The following is a 21,322-nucleotide window of genomic DNA, read 5'->3' as shown; positions in this document are numbered from 1 at the left end:
TCCACAGAGAAGGGAAACAGATTAGTCATTGACCAGGGCTATGGGAGAGGGGAAATGAGGAGTAACTTCTCAGTGGGGGTGGGGATTCCTTTTGGGATGATGAAAATATTGTGGAGCTAAATAGAGGTGGTGATTGTATTAACACGTGAATGTACTAAATATCAACGAATTGTACACTTTAAAATGATTGATTTTATATTATATGATTTGTACTTCAATGATAAAAAAGAGTGTCTATATGTTCCCCCTTTTATGAAAAAAGGGGGAGATAACAACATATACATGTATCTGTTCATTTGTATAAAAGACATACAAGAAGTATTAAACCTAATGAGACTGGTTACTCAGGGTTGGGTGGGAATGGGATAGAAAAAATAAGAAAGTGGGAATGGAGCCATAGGGGTTGGGGGGGGGGGGTGTCACATTTACCTGATATTTCTTTTTATATTTTTATTTGGCTCTGACTCTTAGAACCATGGTAATATTTCACATGTGCCTCCCCTCCCGCCCCCCCCCCCCGCCCCCCCCGCACACACTAGTTAAAATCAATCAGTATTTCGGGGGATCCAAAATTAGAATATAAAGAGTAAGAAATGGATATAACTGTATTACTAGTGAATATTGTAATCATACTAAAAGAGTTGGGGAAGGACCAACTAACTCTGAAAAACAGTATTTTGATTATACAGTGTAAAGCTAAAGACAGAACTACTGGTATATCTATGCACATATTATACTCTAGCTAGTAATTTTTTTCCTCAGCAATATGGGGTTAGCAATTCTGAAACTACTTAATATGTATACTAGGAATAAGCAAATCGGTAACGAGCTCCTTGGAGAAATGATTGATGCCAGGAAAAATATCAGATAAGCCTGAAACAGGTTATGGTGCTTGAAAGTAAGGAAGTACTGAAAACTGATGGGGTACGTAAAAATGATACAGGAACCAACTTGAAGTAGCTCCTAATGAGAGCTGGGCAAGTTGCGTTAAAAAATAAAAAAATGATAGTAATGGATATAACCCAGAAAATAAAATAAGTATACCTGAGTTTATACTGATACAAATAAATAATTGACTAAATAAATAAATGGAGAGGAGAAATAGTTCTTTATGACAGAAGAAATGATCGAAGTAGAAAATCACCATAAGGCAAAGACAAGGATCAGTAATGGGCACTAAAAGAAGTGAGGGTAAAAATGTTGAGAAATTGGATATTTACATAGTCAAGAAGTATCTCCTCCCGAGACAGTTCCAATTACAAAGAGAAAAGTAGTAACTTTATAGAGCTGAAACCTGGCCAACACTGTATAACCAAACGATCAAAGTCAACTTCATCAGTAAAAAGTCATATTGATGTCAGGACTCTTAAAACGATCCACCGAGAAGGGCATAGCATCACTTCTATGATATTCTTGCCCCAAATTCATAGCCACAATCTAATAATGAGAAAACAGACAAACATAAATTGAGGGACACTTAAAAAAAACAGTACTATTCAAAAGTGTCAAGGTCATAAAAGACAAAGATTGAGGAACTGTCACACATTGGATGAGACTAAGGCAACACAACAATTGGATCTTGGACCAGAAAAAGGACATTAATGGGACAACTGGTAAAATTTGAATAAGGTCTGAACAATGTTAACAGTATTGTGTCAATGCTAACTTCCTGGTTTTGACCACGTACTGTGGTGAGGTAAGATGCTGACATTATGGGAAGTTAGGTGAAGAGTATATGGGAACTCCGCACTATTATTGCAACTTTCCTCTAAGTCTAAAATTTTTCAAAATAGTAAGTTAAAAACAAAAATGTCTTTCTCATTTAAAAACATTTTTTTTGCTTTCACATTTAGCTGGACTAAGATTTTGAAAATATGTGTAGTGACATCATTAATTTGCCTTTTCAAAAAAAATTTAAGGGATTAAGAAAGGAAATTGAGAATATTAAATTAAGTTGCCTCTGGTCCCTCTCCCTTCCTAGAGAAAAGATTTAATCTAAAGAGAAAAAAATGGTGGGGGCAGGATGTAGTAAGGGGATCCAGTAGGATGGAATGATCTGGGGAAATGTTACCATCCCCATGCCTGAAAAAGAGAGGGGAGGGAGAAGGTGGCAGAACCTGGAGAGAGTAGCTGAAAGAAAAGAATGCTGGATAGGATTTGTGGCCATCAAGGGCAGACACAAGCATCTTACAGTCACAAGCAAAGGAGCTAGGTGAACAAATGGTCCAATCTTACTCCCCACCTGCCTTCCAAGTTCCTCTCAGGGCCTCCCATTGGCTGCACCCAATCTGAAGCTAGAGGTTAAGGGAGCCCAGTGATGCAGTTTATATATCCACCTCTAGGAGCCCAGAATGGAATGAAGTTTGGAGAGTGCATTGGGTGGTAAAAAGGAAAGATATCCGGCATTGGGATCAACTAGTCTGTTTCTCTTTTGCAGATTAAAAAAAGAAAGTCTCAAAGAAGGAACAGATTTTTCCAAGGTCACAATACAAGGCAGTGTGGTGGAGTTGAAAACCCATTCACTGGTCTGCAAGTTAAAGACCTAGGTTCTGGTCTTGGCTTGGCCGCTGCGTTGGGCTTCAGTTTTCCGTATCTATGAATAAATAAGGTGGACTACAGCAATGGTCTTCAAACTCGGGTACACATGCCTCTGTGTATACATCAGAATTTCCAGGAGGTAATGGGATGGATAGTAGTTGTTTTTTTAAAAAAAATTTTTTTTATTTTAGAGAAAGAGGAAGGGAGAGGGATAGAGATGGAAACATCAATGAAAGAGAAACATTGATCGGCTGCCTCTTACATGCCTCCTACTAGGGATCAAGCCTGAAACCCAGGCATGTGCCTTGCTGGGAATTGAACCAGTGACCTTTTGGTTAATGGGTTGACGCCCAACCACTGAGCCATACTAGCGGGGTGGGATGGATAGTTTTCACTGAATAATTTTTCCAGATCCCCAATTTCCGTATATATACTCTCCTTAAATTAATCTGCTTTCCCTTTCATAATTGTACTGCCACTTGACATAAGAAAAGCATTTCTCACCCTAACCAGTTTAGCTCAGTGGATAGAGCGGCGGCCTGCGGACTGAAGGGTCCCAGGTTCGATTCCAGTCAACGGCATGTACCTTGGTTGCTGGCACATCCCCACTAGGGGGCATGCAGGAGGCAGCTGACCAATGTTTCTCATCGATATTTCTAACTCTCTATCCCTCTCCCTTCCTCTCTGTATAAAATCAATGAAATATATATTTTTAAAAGTTTTTTTAAAAAAGAAAAGCATTTCTCTCACCCATCTTAAATACAATAGTGCATTACTCCAGGATGCAAACACTTGGATGTACCAAGCGCAGGGACATTTTGAAAATGCATAGCTTTGGGGGCAATTTCCATGAAGAACTATTGAAAGGGGCAGCACCTACTCATGGTGAATGTGCATCTGCACATACCGTTTCTGAGAAGGGTTTGAATCGCACCAATGAATCTTTCAGACCTAAGGTTGAAAGTGGGTCTCTGTCCACTTAGGAGGGAAGTAGGTTCTAAACTGATTCAGAGGATGAGCAGCTGGAGCTCTTCCAGGAACTGGTTAGGCCACATTCCAGGCCGACTGGAGCAACCACTCCGGATGATGTGTAATTATCTCTACCTCTGACACATGTGTGATGATATGCAATTATTTCTACCTCTGACACACGGGCTTTAATTCTTGTATGGAGCGCTTATGTCTTCACAGAAAAACCAGCTCATTCCCAAGGCCAGTTGTTGCCTCCTCTGATATAGGATTTGTCATGCTGGGCCAGCCTTATGATAACCTTATGGTTGATAAGGTTATCATCATAATAAGCTATTTATTAATAAAGGGAAGAGAGCCAAAGGGAGGCCAGACGTTATAAGCATGGTCATCTGGGCAGCTTCACCAGGAAGCTACAGCTTCCTGCTACCCAGGGAACCACAGGTCCATTCCCTGCAGGTCACTGGGGGAAGAGCTCGAACAAAGGCGAAGTTATGGTGATGTAGGGAAGGTGCTTCTTTGTCAGTCTACTAGCCTGCTGAACAATGGATTGGCTAGGCCCACAGTTTGCCGACCACTGGGCTAGGGAATGGAGCCCTGCAGAAGCACGCAAAATCTTGGAAAGTTAAGATCCCCAGACAAAGAGTTTCTTCTCTCTGGCTGTCTCACTCCCTCTTGCGATGTGACCTGCACGCACCTGCCCAGGCATTCGTGTATTCTCTCTCCGTGGCCATGTGGCCTTAGGCCCATGGCTGTGCGGACTCCACATGCAGGATGTTGGACTAGAATGGACTTTAATATGGAGCAGGAAACATGGGCAATGGCCTTAATTCTGGCCCTGCTGAAGGCAAGATTGGACTTCTTCCACGGGAGATGGACAGAGAAGGGACCTTGGAGGGAAACCCCCTTAGTTTTACATCATCAATAAAGCTTTCCATGAAATCCCCGCCTCCTTTGGGGGCCTCAGGAAATTCTTTTCCTCTCGGCACCCCAAGAACTCCACTTCTGCCGATCACTATCTCATTCTGTTTTCTACTTGTAGAGCAGCAGGGAGGGATCTCTTTGAAGCCAACTTTAAGGTTAATAATTTCCAAGTTTCTCTTAGTTGCCAATTGTGTTTCTGCCTTTCTTACATTTCTCTAACTAACCCTCCCAATTCTTAAAAAAATAGTATTATCGCTTTGTTAAAATGACAGCAGTTTCACTGTAAAAATTCAAACAATTCAGAACGTGTAAAAATGAAAAACAAAAACATTCCAAATTCCACCCATCAACAACTGTTACCATCTGGTGACAGATACACTCTATGCCGAGATACACATGTATCATTTTCCATAAGTGAGCCCATATTATACATGCTGTGTGCTAATCTGCTCTTCCCCTGAACAATATGCTGAGAAATGTATGCTGCACATCCCCTTTTATGTATGTGCTCGACACACCCTGAATTGAAGTCCATTTAGATGGTTTCCAGTTTATTATTTTCAAACAATGCTGTGATGAACACCTTGTGTTCATTCTTTTCATGTTTCTGCCAGTGTTTCCGTGCATTAATGGATTGTATGATTTTTGGATCACAGACATCTTTGAGAATCTAACAAGAGCTGTGGATCACCTCCTTGCAAAATGCACATATGTATTCTTACACCTCATTTTGACTTTGATTTTTTTTTTTTTTTTACTGTAGTTCACAAATATCCACCCTAAAGTCCATCCTTGGACTTGCTAAGTATCTATGTATCCTGGATGAAGACTACTGACTTTAGGGTTAATTCCAAGATATGCATTTTTCATAGCTTTTACATTTATTTATATTAATTTATCACTTGTGTGCTAGAGTCACATGCCTGTCTCTTTTAATTGGGTCAACCCTTCAGTCTGTGTCCAGCTCTGGAGGTTTGGTGACCTGTGAAGTGATTGGGCTACATACATTTCCACTGACTGCCAACTGGGGCTGAAAAGATTGGAGCACAGAAACCTGCATTTGGCCCTGGCCGGTGTGGCTCAGTGGGTTGGGTGTGATCCTGTGCATTGGGAGGTTGCCAGTTTGATTCCTAGTCAGGGCATATGCCTGGGTTCCGGGCTTGGTCCTCGGTAGGGGTGTGCAGGAGGAAGCCAATCAATGTTGCGCTCTCACATCAGTGTCTTTCTCTTACTTTATATACTTAATAAAGTTTCGTAAACAAAAAATTTCGTAGGTTATAAAAATGTAAATAGGAATTTTGTTCCTTCATTCAACAAATAGATACTGATTAAGGACCATGTGCCAGGCGTGGTGGTAGGAGCTAGGGATACAAGATGGATAAGACTCCCACCCTTCCTTAGAAGAATTCACTGTCTGGAAGGGGACACAGACATATAAACAAATCCTTGTTGCCCTAGCTGGTTTGGCTCAGTGGATAGAGCATCAGCCTGTGGACTGAAGGGTTCTGGGTTTGATTTCTATCAAGGGCACGTGCCCGGGATGCGGACTCGGTCCCCACCGGGCAGCCAATCAATGATTCTCTCTCCTCGTTGATGTTTCTATCTCTCTTTCCCTCTCCCTTCCTCTATGAAATCAATAAAAATATATTTAAACACACACACACACACACACACACACACACACACACAAACCCCACAACAAATCCTGGTTAGGCAGGGAGAGGTTACATTCTGCTACATATTTCACACTTTTGTGAAATAGCAGGGCACCTGGGCACCTCAGGGGTGAGTGTCACTGAAGGGTCTCACCGGGGAGCGAGTCTGCCTCTCCGAGGTGTATTAGAATCCTGCCCCCTTCACATGTTCTGTGCTTCCTCCATACCCATCAAATCTTCTTCCCTTCTCTCTAGACAATATTTATTTCACTTGTCAGGGAGACTCAATACGAACTTGAAATCCAACACTCTCTAAGGCGGCTGACGCAAATTTAGGAAGGGAAACAGTTTTCTAGATATTCTCGGGTCACTTGCAGCCCTGCAGCTAGGCTGTTTGATGACAACATTCAACTCTGCAGAAGGCAGCTGCAGCTGTTGTAGCTATTAAGTCACTCCTGTAGATAAAAAGCAGGAGAGCCCTAGCCGCTTTGGCTCAGTGGATAGAACGCTGGCCTGCGGACTGAAGGGTCCCAGGTTTGATTCTGGTCAAGGGCATGTACCTCAGTTGCAGATTTGATCCCTGGCCCTGGTCAGGGCTTGTGCAGGAGGCAACCAATCAATGTGTTTCTCTCACATCGATGTTTCTCTCTGTCTTTCACTCTCTCTACCACTCTCTCTAGAAATCAATGGAAAAATATCCTCAGGTGAGGATTAATAAAAAAAAGAAGCAGCAGGAGAAACCATAGGTCAAGTTCACATATATGGATAAGTGGATTGCTTGCTTTCCAATGTAGTGTGTAATTACTGTAAACACAAAGCAATCAGCTAAGAAGTTCATTTTTGTATTTTTTGCCACATTCTGTTCCTCTTGTCTCAGACTTAATAGTTCAGTGTCCTTAGAAATAAGCCATTTCATTCATGTCCACCGTAGCCCAGGGATCGTCAGTAGCTTCATTTTCTTTTGAAATAGGTAAACCTTTACCTATCTGCTGTGGCTTGCATGCACTTCAGTCCTCTATATCCATCCCTCTCACCTTGCCCGCTCCCCCCAGCCCCCCATGTCTGTATGTTTCCTCTTCCCTCATTGACCACCATCTCCTCTTCCTCCAGGAATCTCGCGAATGGGTTGCCATTCATCGGTAAGTTCTAGTTCTCCACATTTGCAACAGTCTTTAGCCCCCTCTTACTTACCTTCCCGCATCAGGCCTATGGTTCCTAAGACACGGCAGGACCATTGCTCAGCTAAGGTCTTCCCTTATATCAGGGAAGGAGGAGGAAGAAGATGAGTGTAACTGTTTCCCTCAATGTCGTATTTCTTAAGGACATCACTCATAAAAAATACTTTAGTTATACTGACTTCCCCTAGAATTTTGATGTATGGTTGTTTTCAGGATAAAGTTTTTTTTAGTTGATGTATGTGCACTTTTCATTCAAAATGAAAGTATATATTGTTGCATAAAATGTTTTTAATATACTTATTCTTACCCAAATGAGTCACAGGTATCTGAGACCAAGCGTTCAAGCCTATTGAGAACAGAGATGAATGGTATTTAAATAGCACAAAGGAGGGTGGGTGCAGCATCTGTCAGCAGCCCTGCCACCCCTCTGGGTCAGTGACAGGCTTTCTTCTAAGACTTCATGACACACAGAAAGCCATTGAAAGATCTCTACAATGTTTCTTGCACATTCAATGTTGACAAAAGCTTTATGTGAATGTCTAATGTTACTTATTTTGCTTTCCATATAAAACGTTATTTCCATTGACTTTTTTATATTTCACGGATGTGGAAACACACTGTATTATGTTTTTTCAAATCTGATTCACACCTATAACCAGGGATCCTTTTCCTTCTTTTTAGGTTTGAACAGTATCATGTTATGTTTTTATAATTAGTGTAGCATCTCTGTTTTTTCATCATAAAAGGGGACTCACAGCAGGGCTGTCACCGGGTCACAGGGTTGTCAAGAGTTTAAACAAATTAAAACATATAATGACAGCAACAACTAACATTACTTGAATATTTTCCACATGCCAAGAGCACGTTAAGTGCTTTACTGGTATTACCTCATTTATTCCGCCCTATGACTCTGTGGTAAGTACTATTATTATCATATCCCCACCCTTTTTTTAAGCAAATGAGGAAACTGAGGGCACTGAGCGTCGATAATAATACTAGGTTATGAGGAGGCAAACAGCAGAGCTGGGATGAAAGCTCAGGTAGGTGGATTCCGGAGCTGCACCCTTAACCACTGTGCAAGGCGGCCTTCCAGGGAAAGCAGCAGCTAGAAGAACCAGGCTGTGGGCCGGTGGGGATTTTTATAAAAGGTGAAAAGTATACTTTAGAGCATATGAAACGGATGTTTTCATGTTACTGACGCTCAGTCCAGTCTGGCTAAGGCATCTCCAGTACCTAACAGCTGCTATTTTGGTATATTTTTTCAGGTATCTTGCTTCCTTCTTTTCCTGAATGCTTTTAAGCATTTGACTTCAAGTAAAAGCATGTTAATGGAAAGAACATGAGGTTTCGAATCTGAGAAGGGCTTGATTCCTTACCAGATGTGTGATCTTGAGCAAGTTACACGTCTTACCGAACCCATTTTCTTATCTGTAAAGATGGCAATAATACCTGCTTCAGCCCCTGCAACAGGAGGCATACAGTGATCCAATGTTCAGACACCGAGGAAGACATTTAGGAAGCTAATCGGTGAGTGCAGAATTCGGCACACTGCCGAGGACTGAGAGCATAATCTCAGCCGCCTCCCTCGCTCAGTTTTGCCAATTCTTGATGAGGATGGAAATTCATATTAGGATCTCACTGACTATTATTTTGTGGCTTATACACGTTTTAAATTCTCTCTATAGATAATTGTATATTGTTCTCATTCCACAATTCATGTAATAATTCTTAGTGTATCTTTTTGTTGTTTTGACCAAGTCTGAACATAAAGAACATGTTAAGGGATGCCACACATATATCTAACTTGTGTAGTTAGTAAAAATTGTGGTGCACACATGACATGAACAAATGATTCATGGAATAGAAAATAGAATGTGTTCGCCAGTATATGGGAAACAAAGGCATGCCATATGAAAGCACATGAGAACACTCTGTGCGGGTGGGGGTCATGCTCAGCGCTCACGGGCATACGAGCTGGATGAAAACCCGGGGGGAGGCATTTTGTAACATTTAACAAGAATCTTAAAATGTTAATATGTTTTAAGATAGTTTCCAGCTTCAAGAAATAACACAAGGTACCATGAAGGCTTTCAGTGTAACGTGTTCCTTGTTGCATTATTTATAAGAAGAAGTTGGAAACAACCTAAATGCCCTACAGGTTGGTAATAATTAAATAAACAATACGTTCTCCAGATAATAGATTACTGTGCAGTTACTTAAAATGCTTAAATAATGTATAACAACATAAGGAAATGCCTGTCATATAAAGTAAGCAGAAAGCAAGATATATTTTATTACAGTATGACCACAAGTCAAAAAAGCTGTAGAAGTGCAAATAATTTTCGAATACATATGCCAGAATGCCACAATAATTCCTCGTGCAGTGACGAAACGATGATGGATGTCTCGTTTTCCTGCTTTTAACTTTTCTGTATTTGTTCACTTTTTTGCGCAATGAGTATAAGTTACTTTACAACATTAAACCCAAAGCAAACCCTGTAGGAGGAAGGATGTGGTTGCCTGGTGAGCCGCATCTGTTGCGCGCGATGCCGTAACAAGGCAGAGCCCAGCCAGAGTGCTCTGTATTACTCTGCTCCACCCAGGGATTCTGGGAGAATTAAAGATTCTAGCACGTGGAACTAGGACCAGTGTGGGTTACTATTTAGTAAGAAACTATTATAGAAAATTTAAATTTTACCATCTTACATTAGGGATGGGAAGGTGCATTGTGAAAGGCTTTTTTTTTTTTTTTTGCATGTCCAAAGAATTCCATTTCCTTCATGAGCAAACTTTCCTAGGCATTCTATTGCATGCACCCTCTCAGGAATATCTCTTTTTGGTGTGACGTAAGGAGAAGTTTGTGTGCACTGGAACCTTTATCAGAAGCAGACCAAGGGAGGAAGACAAACTTTAGTTCGGCCAGTTGTTTCCTTGCAAGTTCTCACCCCTTGTCCGGTGGTGATGAGCAGGGGCCTGGCTCGCACCTGTCGTCCAGCCATAAGTATTCAGAGTGTCCTCTGTTTCTCCCAAATCGCTCTGGTTTGGACAGTAAGTTACACGGCCACACTAGGGACCTCAGATGTGGGGAGAGGGGAGGAAAGAGCGGTAGCATCTGGATGCTGACTCCTGAGGGGAGGGAATGTGTGTGGCTCCCCACAGCCAGAACGTAAGGGGGACAAGCCAGCAGCAGCAGCTCGGGGCGGGGGGCGGGGGGCAGAAACTAGCCTTGTTGCCAACAAACACGGCCCACAGGCTGTATTCAAGAGTCTAAACTAGTCATCTATGACTTGATAGTGAGTCTGACAGCTCTGGCTCTACCTGAAGGTGGAACAGAAAACCTACCCAGTTGATTTAAGATACTGAAGACACGCCTGGCACAGGGTTCTTTTCTGTCGGCCCGCTCTGGCGCCTGGCATTTCCACCATTAGAGTTATAAGGAAATGTTATCAAAATAATTAAAATTCTTATCTGGACAGGAGAGCACACAAGGACAGGGGAAACAGCACAGCTCAGGAGCTGGAAGGATCCGCATGCGGACTCTGCTCTTCCCAGCTGCCTGGCCCTGGGCAAAGGACTCGGCTTCCCCAGCGTTCAGCGTCTTCAGGAGAACAAAAAGGAAAATGAGACTGCCCTCATGGTCCCCTGGGGTAGCAATGGCCACTGCCCGTGAAAATGCTCTGCTCATACATCCGACACCTCAATACAAAAGCACTCCGCAAATATCAGAGAGTGTTAGTCTTACGCAGTCATTACAAAAAGGCAACACATGAGCAGTGAGCATGTCCTGGGGAAAAACACAAATTAGGGAAATTGTGATGGGTGGTAACAAGGAAGAGAGAGAGGACTGGAGCAGGCTGCCTGATCATCTGAACCATCTGGGAGCTGTTGAGAAAACAACAGGGAAAACAGTTAGTGGGCTCCATCCCACCAGCGTGAGATTCAGTTGATCAGACATACAGCCCAGAGTAAGTAGTTTGGAGGGGTTGAGGGTGGGGAAGCTGCAAAGCATGACACAAAGAGGACCAGGCAGGACTAGAAAGAGAGTGTTGGGGGAAGGAAATAACAGAACTTTGTTGCTTTGACAAGTTTTTGTTTGTTTGTTTGTTTTTGTTTAAACCAGAGCTAGCCTTGCTAGAAAACTAAAGGCTAAAACGAATTTTTGAAATTTTTGGTAAATGCCCCTCCCAACCCACTTCCCCCAACTCTAGCACATAAGCCGCATGTGGGTGGAGATTTTTATCCCTTTGCTTCACCGCTGAATTCCAAGCACTTAGAATATAGCCTGGCACATAGGCCGGCATGTCAAAAATTGCACAAATGAATGTTATTTGCCCGTGTCACTGTTTCCCCCACTCATGCCTGTAATTTACAGTTGGCTACGTATTGTTGTTGCCGTTCTGGAGCTGCTAAAGGGGAAGGCTGTCAGCCAGGTTTAGGACGCGAGCCTTGATCCAGGTCAGGCCTCTCAGGTGGTAATTGCTACTTCCACCACCAACCTTGATCTTGGTGACTTGTCAGGTTCAGTTGTTGTGATATCTGACTTACACTCTTCAAACACTAGGATTACCCTACCAGGACGGAACTTTTTAAAAAGCTGTGTTTCATCGGTTATTTCTGCAAATAATACGGAAACAGGAGTCTGATCTTTCATTTCTCATTGAAATTTGTTGCTATCCTTTAGAATATCCAGTGCAATACAAGGATTTAAATAATGCAATTTGGTGATTATTTTTATCGTCACTTTATCGATAGCCTTAAGCTTTGGAATAGAAAGTGATTGAGATTTTATTTTGGGCACCCTCCCTTCTCAGCTATTCCTTTAATCTACTGCCAGAGGTGTAATATGCAAACTGTAGATTGAGATGAATGGATCTAATCAGTTCAATTCTAGAAATGTTTGTTGAGTGCCTACTATGTTCTGTCACGTCAGGGGCTGAAAATATGAAGATCAATAAGATAGCTGTTACCTCAGTCTCTAGTGAGACACATGACACCAGAATATACGCATATATGTATGTATGCATATGTTATTAAGCATAAAATCAGATACACACATCCATACATATACATACAGTCAGCCCACGATGTTTTTGAAGACAATTAATAAAATACTCAATTTAAAAATCTCAAACAGGGAGCCCCATTTATTATTCACAAATCATGAATTTTGAGGGAGTCTCATGGTTGCCTAATACACTGCCCTGATGACATCATGGCTCTGACCTGCTTCTCCGCACTTTTTAGAGTACAGAGAGGGCTGTTCCTCATTCTTCCGAGATGACCGGGGAAACAACTGGAAGGGTAGATACAAACATAATTGGAGGCTGCCGGCAAGGAAGAAGTGTGTGTGCGGGGGTGGTGGTGACTGGGTCTGCGTGAGTGATTAGGGGGAGTAGTCAGTCAACTGTCACACCCAGATTTTATTTATTTATTTATTTATTTTAAAATATATTTTATTGATTTTTTACAGAGAGAAAGGGAGAGAGATAGAGAGCTAGAAACATTGATCAGCCGCATCCTGCACATCTCCCAATGGGGATGTGCCCGCAACCCAGGTACATGCCCTTGACCGGAATCGAACCTGGGACCTTTCAGTCCGCAGGCCGACACTCTATCCACTGAGCCAAACCGGTTTTGGCCACACCCAGATTTTAAAGTTTAGTAATCTTATAGGCTAATTTTGCCTGAGAAATGCAATGATTCGTTAATACACTAAAGCCTGCTAAAGAGCAAAACAGGAAAGCATAGGCTAGGCTTGTTAATATGTGGCATGATTTTATGATATTATTTAGTTTAATATACAAAATTATACATGTTCATTAAAAAATATAAGCAGCAAAAGCAGACCATAGTTTAAGGCAGGGGTCTTCAAACTACGGCCCGCGGACCACAAGCGGCCCGCCGAAAACATTTATCCGGCCCGCCGGGTGTTTTTGCTGCTGCTGTGTGCATAGGAATTTGTTCATAGTTTTTTTTTTAACTATAGTCCAGCCCTCCAATGGTCTGAGGGACAGTGAACTGGTCCCCTGTTTAAAAAGTTTGAGGACCCCTGGTTTAAGGTCTGAGGTGTGTCATTTTCACATTTACTTTTCTATGCATTTCCAAACAAAGGCGTAGGTGTATGCATACGTGTATGTATACATTCACCAAAAATGTAGATGCAGCCTCAGTATCCTGTATGCTTGTGTTCTTAGCCTGGATCCTCTAGACAGGAGACGCAGACACAAGGATTAATTAAGGTGAGTGCCCTGGCCAGTGTGGCTCAGCTGGTTGGAGCATCTTCCTGTGCACTGGAAGGTCGTAGTTCAATTCCTGGTCAGTGCATGTACCTAGGTTGTAGGTTCCATCCCCTGTTGGAAGGCAACCGATGGATATGTCTCTCGGACTTTGATGTTTCTCTCTCTCTCTTCCTCCCTTTCTAGAATCAATTAAAAAAAAAAGGCAAAATGCTTTTAAAAAACAAACCACAAGACAAAAAAAGGATTAAAGCGCAGCCACAGATGGTGGTGAGGAGGAAACAGTAGATGGAAGGTAATAAAGAGGCAAAGCAACTTGGTGTGACGTGGATTGGCAACGACACAGCAGGTGCTTGGCAGGCGTGTCCACTTGGCACGCAGGGCTCCTCGGAGAGGCTGCAAGAAGCCACGCTCGGGGCAGTCCACTGCAGGAAGGGAGGGGAGCGGGTTTTCTGCTTAGATCCCTCCTGCCTCTCATTTCCCAACAGCCAAGTTTCACCCAGAGGAAGGAACTCCTTACATTTTTGGCCCTTGGCAGCCATTCAGTAAGCTAGTTCCCATGCTCCATAGTGTGGCATTTCATCCAAATCTAGGATGACGATGTAATGCCAACAGGGCCCATCGTGGAGGAAGTAAAGGCTATGCGGGCCCAGGGTTCCAATGTGAACTTCAGCCACCTCAGGGAGCTCAGCGAAGGCAGTGGTCACAGTCTGAGAAGGTGCTCAAAGCCAACACACTGGCTTTGCAAAATGGAATAGTATACACATTGTTCTGTTAACAAAAAATCATAGCCATGACCCCCTGTCAGCATTTTGAGATCAAACTCATTCTTTTTAACAGATGCTTACGATTCTAGAGAATGGATCCACCATCATTTATTTTGCCATTTCCTTATGGATGGACATGCAGGTTGTTCCCAGTTTTCCATATTATAGAAATTATCCGTCAACAATATACTAGTATACAAGTCTTCCTGGAGGTCAAATTTAAAGCGCTGAGGGTAATTTGAAAGGGAAAATCTGACTTAAAATCAGTCTCCGTGCCGGTCTGGAGTGTTGCTAATCTGATCCTGTGGCTGCATTAATTATGCCCTGTTGCACTTGGCCCAGGATCTGGCGGTTCTGAGCGTGTGCTCCTGACTGGGAGCTGCTGGCTTTGCAGATGAAGGTCTGCAACATTGCTAAGGCACGCTACTTTCCCGGAGGCTCCCAACTCGGAGGGATTACTTTCCATTTTTGCATATGCCCCAAAGCCTTTCCATTTGAATTACCTTGTCAGTGTATCAAATAAATAAAGAAAGGAAATTCTGTGCATTCTGACTTTGCCCAGCCTGCCTTTACGGAGCCCTCTCCTAAGCAGATGTCATTAGTCAGGTCTTGGCCTCGGGGTGGGAACTTGAGGAGGACATTGTGCATTCCCTGGCGGGGAGCCCGAAGTGTTCAATGATAAGACGACCACCGCCACATAGGAAATTTTACACATTTCTACATCTCAGGCATGTTTTAGAGGAAAGCTCTTTTATCTTGTATTTTTGTCTTGATAATGCTTTGACATCTTGACAGTTTTGAAGGTAATGACCCCTTACGGGAAACATGAGGGACTCCGTCTGCTTCCCCTCTTTTCCAGGCGATGTCCCCTCTGTCTTCAGGAGACTGCACAGCCTCTGAAGATCACTTTGGTACCCTTCCTTCCTCCTCTTCCCCGAAACTGTTTAACTATGGAGTTTCTGAAACCTGCAACTTTAATGACTCCACTAAATCCAACACTTTAAGCATCAACTAACCTCTCAGACAGTAGATTTTATTATTATAGAATACAAATATTTTTTATTCTACTGCCCTGTTGATTTCTTTCTCAGAGAAGCTTAATGACATAGACCTGCAATAAAATAAAAATCAAATTCTGCATGAAACTATGTAAAATATTGATCAGACCAAATAGGAATGACAAAATTATTAATGTAACTTAGCCCTTAAAGTGCTTGACTAGCAATGCAGAGTGAGAGAAAGAATGCTTCTAGAATTTAGTAAGTGCATCTGACCACTGAATTTAGAATCAGAATAATATATTATGCCTTTATTTTACATGATACTATTTAATATATTTAATGAAAATATATTATGCCACTTTATTTTGAGAAGGCGCAGGCCAGGTCCCTCAGCCTGGCCTGCGCCTTCTCAAAATCCGGGACCCCTTGGGGGATGTCGGATAGCCAGTTTCAGCCAGATCCCCACAGCCCCGATCCAGACAGGAGGTAGCCCAATCCTGTGCATTGAGCGTCTGTTCCCTGGTGGTCAGTGTGCATCATAGCGACCAGTCAACTGGTCTTTCAGTCACTTAGGCTTTTATATATATACTAGAGGCCCAGTGCACAAAAATTTGTGCACTCGGGGGGGGAAAGGGGGGTTCCCTCAGCCCGGCCTGTGCCCTCTCGCAGTCTGGGACCCCTCGGGAGATAATGACTTGCTGGCTTAGGCCTGCTCCTGGGTGGCAGAGGGCAGGCCCAATCCCTAGGTGCAGCCCCTGGTCGGGCTTAGAGCAGGGCTGATTGGGAGGTTGCGATGCCACCCTCAGTCACGCTCAGGGTAGGGCCAATTGGGGGGTTGGGGCACCGCCCCCTGTCACACTCAAGGCAGGGTCGATGGGGAGGTTGCGGCGCCACCCCCTGTCACGCACAGAGCAGGGCCCATCAGGGGGTTGGGCGCTGCCCCCTGTCATGCACAGAGCAGGGCCAATCAGGGGGTTGGGGAGCTCCCCCCTGTCACGCACAGAGTAGGGCCGATAGGGGAGTTAGGGCACTGCCCCCTGTCACACACAGAGCAGGGCGGATCAGGGGGTTGGGGCATCGCCTTCTATCACCCGCAGAGTAGGGCCGATCAGGGGGTTGGGGCGCTGCCACTGTCACTCTCAGGGCAGGGCCAATGGGGAGGTTATGGCTCTACCCTGTCACACACAGAGCAGGGCCCGTGGGGGGGGGGGGGAGGGGGGGTTGGGGCGCTGCCCCCTATCACCCACAGAGCAGGGCCAATCAGGGGGTTGGGGCACCACCACTGTCACACTCAGGGCAGGGCCAATGGGGAGGTTATGGCTCTACCCTGTCACACACAGAGTCGCAGGGCGATCAGGGGGTTTGGGCGCTGCCCCCTGTCACGCTGATCCGGTGCCGGGAGGCCTCGAGGCTCCGCTGATCCCGGTGCTGGGAGGCATATTACCCTTTTACTATATAGGATAGAGGCCTGGGGGCCGGCTGGTTTGCCCTGAAGGGTGTCCTGGATCAGGGTGGGGGTCCCCACTGGGGTGCCTGGCCAGCCTGGATGAGGGGATGATGGCTGTTTGCAGCTGGTCACACACCCTTCAGGGTGGGGATCCCCACTGGGGTGCCTGGCCAGTCTGGGTGAGGGGCTGAGGGCTGTTTTCAGGCTGCGGTTGTTGACTGAAGCTCCCAACTGCTCCTTTTTTTCTTTTTTTCTTTTATTTTATTCTGGGCCAGCTTTAACTCTGGCTCTAGCTCTGAGGCTTCTGCTGCTGGTTTGTTTGCGTTCTATAATCGAAACAATGTATAACTCCAGCTCTGAGATCCCGGAGTTTTGTTTAGCTTCTATATTTGTTACAAAGTTTCAAACTGCCAGCTCAGAGGCCAGCAGTGCAGGCGGGGAACGTTGGAGTCCTCCTTCACTGCAGCAAGCAAGCCTCATGTTCGCTTCCAGCTGCCTGGCTGCCGGCCGCCATCTTGGCTGACAGTTAATTTGCATATACTCACTGATTAGCCAATGAAAAGGGTAGTGGTCGTACGCTAATTACCATGTTTCTCTTTTATTAGTGTAGATAGATTAAGCCTGAAAAATTAGTTAATAATTCCAGATGAAAAAGTTACACTTATATCTTAGTTATTATAGTCTAATAATGGACTACATTTTGTGATTTTTAAGGGTAAAATAATTTCATAAATTATAGACTATACCTTTTAGATTCAGTAACTCTAAAATCAGGAAAGGCCCTAGAACTTCCCTGTTTTGGAAACTGCACTTGTGGCCTTTGTGTCTTTAAAAATGCTTCTCCTTTCTTTATTAATCAACATTGTATAAAACCACTTATCACACTGCTGATCAGTATGAATTCATACCATACCAGCTCAGAGCTGGAAATACATTTCTGTCAGCTTCCACAGTCTTATCAAGGATAAATGTACAATTTCTATGTGATATATTTTTTGAAATGTTGAAAATAGTTCTTTGAGCCCCTAATTACCTTTGAGGATCCTCAGGAATCCAGTGGCTCTCAGATTGGGAGCCATCTCCCTAGGCAAAGTCTGACACCGATTCTTAGATGAAACATGTACCCTGCCTAATAATAGCCATGATTGGATACCTATGTCTTCTCAAAGTGGCCTTAAAAAAGGCAATTTAATAGTTACTCAATTTCTGAGTCACTGTCAGAAAACAGGAGACAGTGAAAAGAGAGAGGTTTGGTACTAATTTCCATGGTTCCTTCTTTGCTGAGTCATCAGAGGTGGGTGGCATCCCTATCTGACAGCCCTCTTAACACAGTCCCATTTCCTTCAAGTAACTGCTCGCTTCCTTAAGTTGTTGAACCATGCCTTTAAGGATGTACATTTGATTTGTTTCCAATATTCTTCTGTTGAGAACAGTGCGGAAATGAATAACTTTTTTCCCCCTTGACTAGGGATCAAAGGATTGTTGGGGTTGGGCCACTAAAGGGAGTAAATTGGAAATATAGACATTTAGATATCAGAAAATAGAACGATGAAATTGAGATTTTGAAGTCATGGGGACTTAAAGTACAGCATAGGGACTATAGTCAATCATACTGTAATTACTATGTATGTAGTCAGATAGATACTAAAGTCATTGGGGTGATCAGTTTGTAAGGTATGTAAATGTATAATCACTATGTCGCACACCTGAAACTAACACAATGTTGTATGTCAACTGTAATTAAAAATAAATAAAAAAATAAAAATTAAAAAAATTAAATGATGAAATTAATAATTAACAAAAAGTAACACATGACAGGCAAAGAGAGAGAGAGAAAACAAGAGAGCATGACCCAAAGGCCAATAGATGAGAGCAAAAGTAAATATTATTGGGTGAACTAATCTGATAACATGAGATTTAAAGTTGAAGAATTTCGGGGAGGGGAGTGAGAAGGGTCTGAAAGTGACAGTGAGAGCAAAGAGGTGACCTACCCATCCCTAGGCCCAGGTATGAGGACTGTGGGAGAAAAGCAGCCACTGTGCAAGATGTTGCAGGGGAAGCAGTAGCCTCGGGAAGAGCCAGGTTTCTAGAACAAGGAGGTGAACAAAATGCTCAGGTTGAGGATAGAGGGAATGTAGCTGATGACGGATGAGTTCCAGAGGGTTCAACGGAAGGGTTCCATTTTACTACACAATGTTCACAAGCAGTGCTTTTGCTGTAGTTTTGCCAATTATCTTTTTTTTTTTTAAGTCTAAAGTTCATCTTTTAGTAGTTTTCTGAAGAAAAGCTAATAGTAACAATGTTAGCGGGGGTTTTGCATATTAAAAACTGTCTATAGTCTTTATGATTGAAAGACAGTTTGGCTAGATATAGTCTTTGTGTTCACTTTTTGTACTTAAGTATCTTGTATATGTCACTCCAGTGTCTTGTTATGAATGTTGCTCTGCAGAAATCTAAGGACATCCTATTTCCCCTTTATAGGTGACTTGATGATGTGTAATGTTCCGCAAAGGATTATTTTCTCCTCTTTGTAGTTATTAGCTATACCAGGTAAAATGTCCCTGGAATGCAATACATTCTTTCAATAAAGAGAATTAAGTTTTCTTTTAATTGAGCAAAGTTTTCTTCAATTATATTTTAAAATATTTGTTTTGTATTATTATTTTGTTTTTTTCCCTTGGGGGCACCAATTATAATTTTTTAAAAACAATCTCCTTTGCCTATTTTCTATACTTGTTATTTTGTTTCTAATCTCTCTTATTTGATTTTTCATTTTATTTTGCTTGTTTTTCTCGTTATTAATTACTATCTTTTTGTTGTTTTATTTTTTTAATCTTTATTGTTGAGAGTATTACAGATGTCCTTAATTACTATCTTTTAAGTTTCCTTCTCACTTTCCTTTGAATTTTGTATTCATTTCTGTGACGGCTTTATGTTTTCTACTGCTTCTCTTCTGAGTTCTATTTTTCATTTCACCACCTCCTGTCATTTCACTATATCTTCCTTGAAATACTGCATTTATGCTTTATGATTTTCTTTTTATAGAGGTGATTGCCACATTCCCCCTGACCCCCCCAATTCAGGGGAATATATTTTTTAAAAACTGTATCTGCCATAGCAACATTTCACTGGTAAAGTGTCCTTTATATCTTAAGTTTTGCCAACATTTCTGTTACAGATCTTTATATTGGTGCTGTGCTACTTCCTTTCTTAAATCTCACCACTGAATGAAGTGTTTTACTGGCCCTGCTATTTGCAGGAGTTGCTAGCACAGTGGGAAGGAGCTGGTTTTTACTGAGCACAGGTCTGTGCCGCACATGCACAGATTGCTTCTTGCAAATATGGGCTATTTGTGCAACTCTTTGTGTGGCCTCAATTGCACTGTCTTTTTGAATCCAGCTGGGTGCAGGGTCTTTTGTTGCCAGCATGGTTTGCTTGCCCCAGTTTTCACACCCCATTTTGCAAACAAAGGATAACATTTCTGTAACTCAGAGTGTGTTCCTTACCTTTAGAAGTTAGACTTTCGCTTAGCAAAGTCTAAGCTGGGCCTTCTTGCTGTTGAGTTCGTCTCTGCTTCTTCTCTCACCCTTCTCCCACACAATTTGTCTTCAATCTGAGCTGCTTTTGGCAATCTTTGTACATGTTTTAGGATCTGAGCAGTATACTTCTGTCCTAGTTTACCAAAAAAAAGGGGAGGAGGTTGTGGATTTGGGGGAATGGAAATGTAGGTTGTGTTTTTATCCTTGTAGCTCTTAAATAATTTTTAAATACAAAGAGAAAATACTAATATAGCTAGTCATGTTCACACTAGAAGCCATCTCTAATTCTTTAGAATAGTTATGTCTACATTTTATAGATAATTGGAAACTCATATGTGTGTGGCCTGAATTCTCTCTCCTAGTGATATTCAAAACTATGCATTTTTTTAGGATAATATATAAAGAGTTCTTCAAAATTATTTAGTCCACTATTAATAAAAATGCACATATAGCCTACCAAACCTAAGGATTCCTCATTTCTTTTGGTTAAGCCTTATGTGAAGCCTCATAATTACAATATACTAGAATTGGCAAAACCCTAAGAGACAGACTAATTAAGAGTTTACATTGTTCATTTACTCCTTACAAAATATCATGCTAAGCAATTTTTAGATATTTCCCACACTACTTCCAGTTCTTTGCCTCAAGGTCAGACTCTACATTATCTGAATCATCTGGGCCTTGAGCTGGCATTGCCGGCATTGAATTGGGGACAGATACCCATTCCTTGCAGCCAAAGTGTCTGCCTATGTGGCAGGATTTATTGCACATGGGGATGATGTCAGAGTATTTCTGATCCTGAAAGATACCTATCTAAAGCAAAAACTCATTGATTAATTTTGATTATGTCAATGACAATACGGTTATGTATTTGAGCAATTCTTGAGACATCTGGACTGCATTCAAGCAGTTTATAGCTGATTTTTTTTTTTTAAATATATTTTATTGATTTTTCACAGAGAGGAAGGGAGAGAGATAGAGAGAGTTAGAAACATTGATGAGTGAGAAACATCAATCAGCTGCCTCCTGCACATCCCCCACCAGGGATATGCCCGCAACCCAGGTACA

The sequence above is a fragment of the Myotis yumanensis genome, unplaced genomic scaffold (assembly GCF_028538775.1).
Source record: "Myotis yumanensis isolate MYYU_CA2020_CCGP unplaced genomic scaffold, mMyoYum1.0.hap1 SCAF_3, whole genome shotgun sequence".
NCBI classification, from domain to species: Eukaryota; Metazoa; Chordata; class Mammalia; order Chiroptera; family Vespertilionidae; genus Myotis; species Myotis yumanensis.
This window is presented reverse-complemented; position numbering follows the sequence as displayed.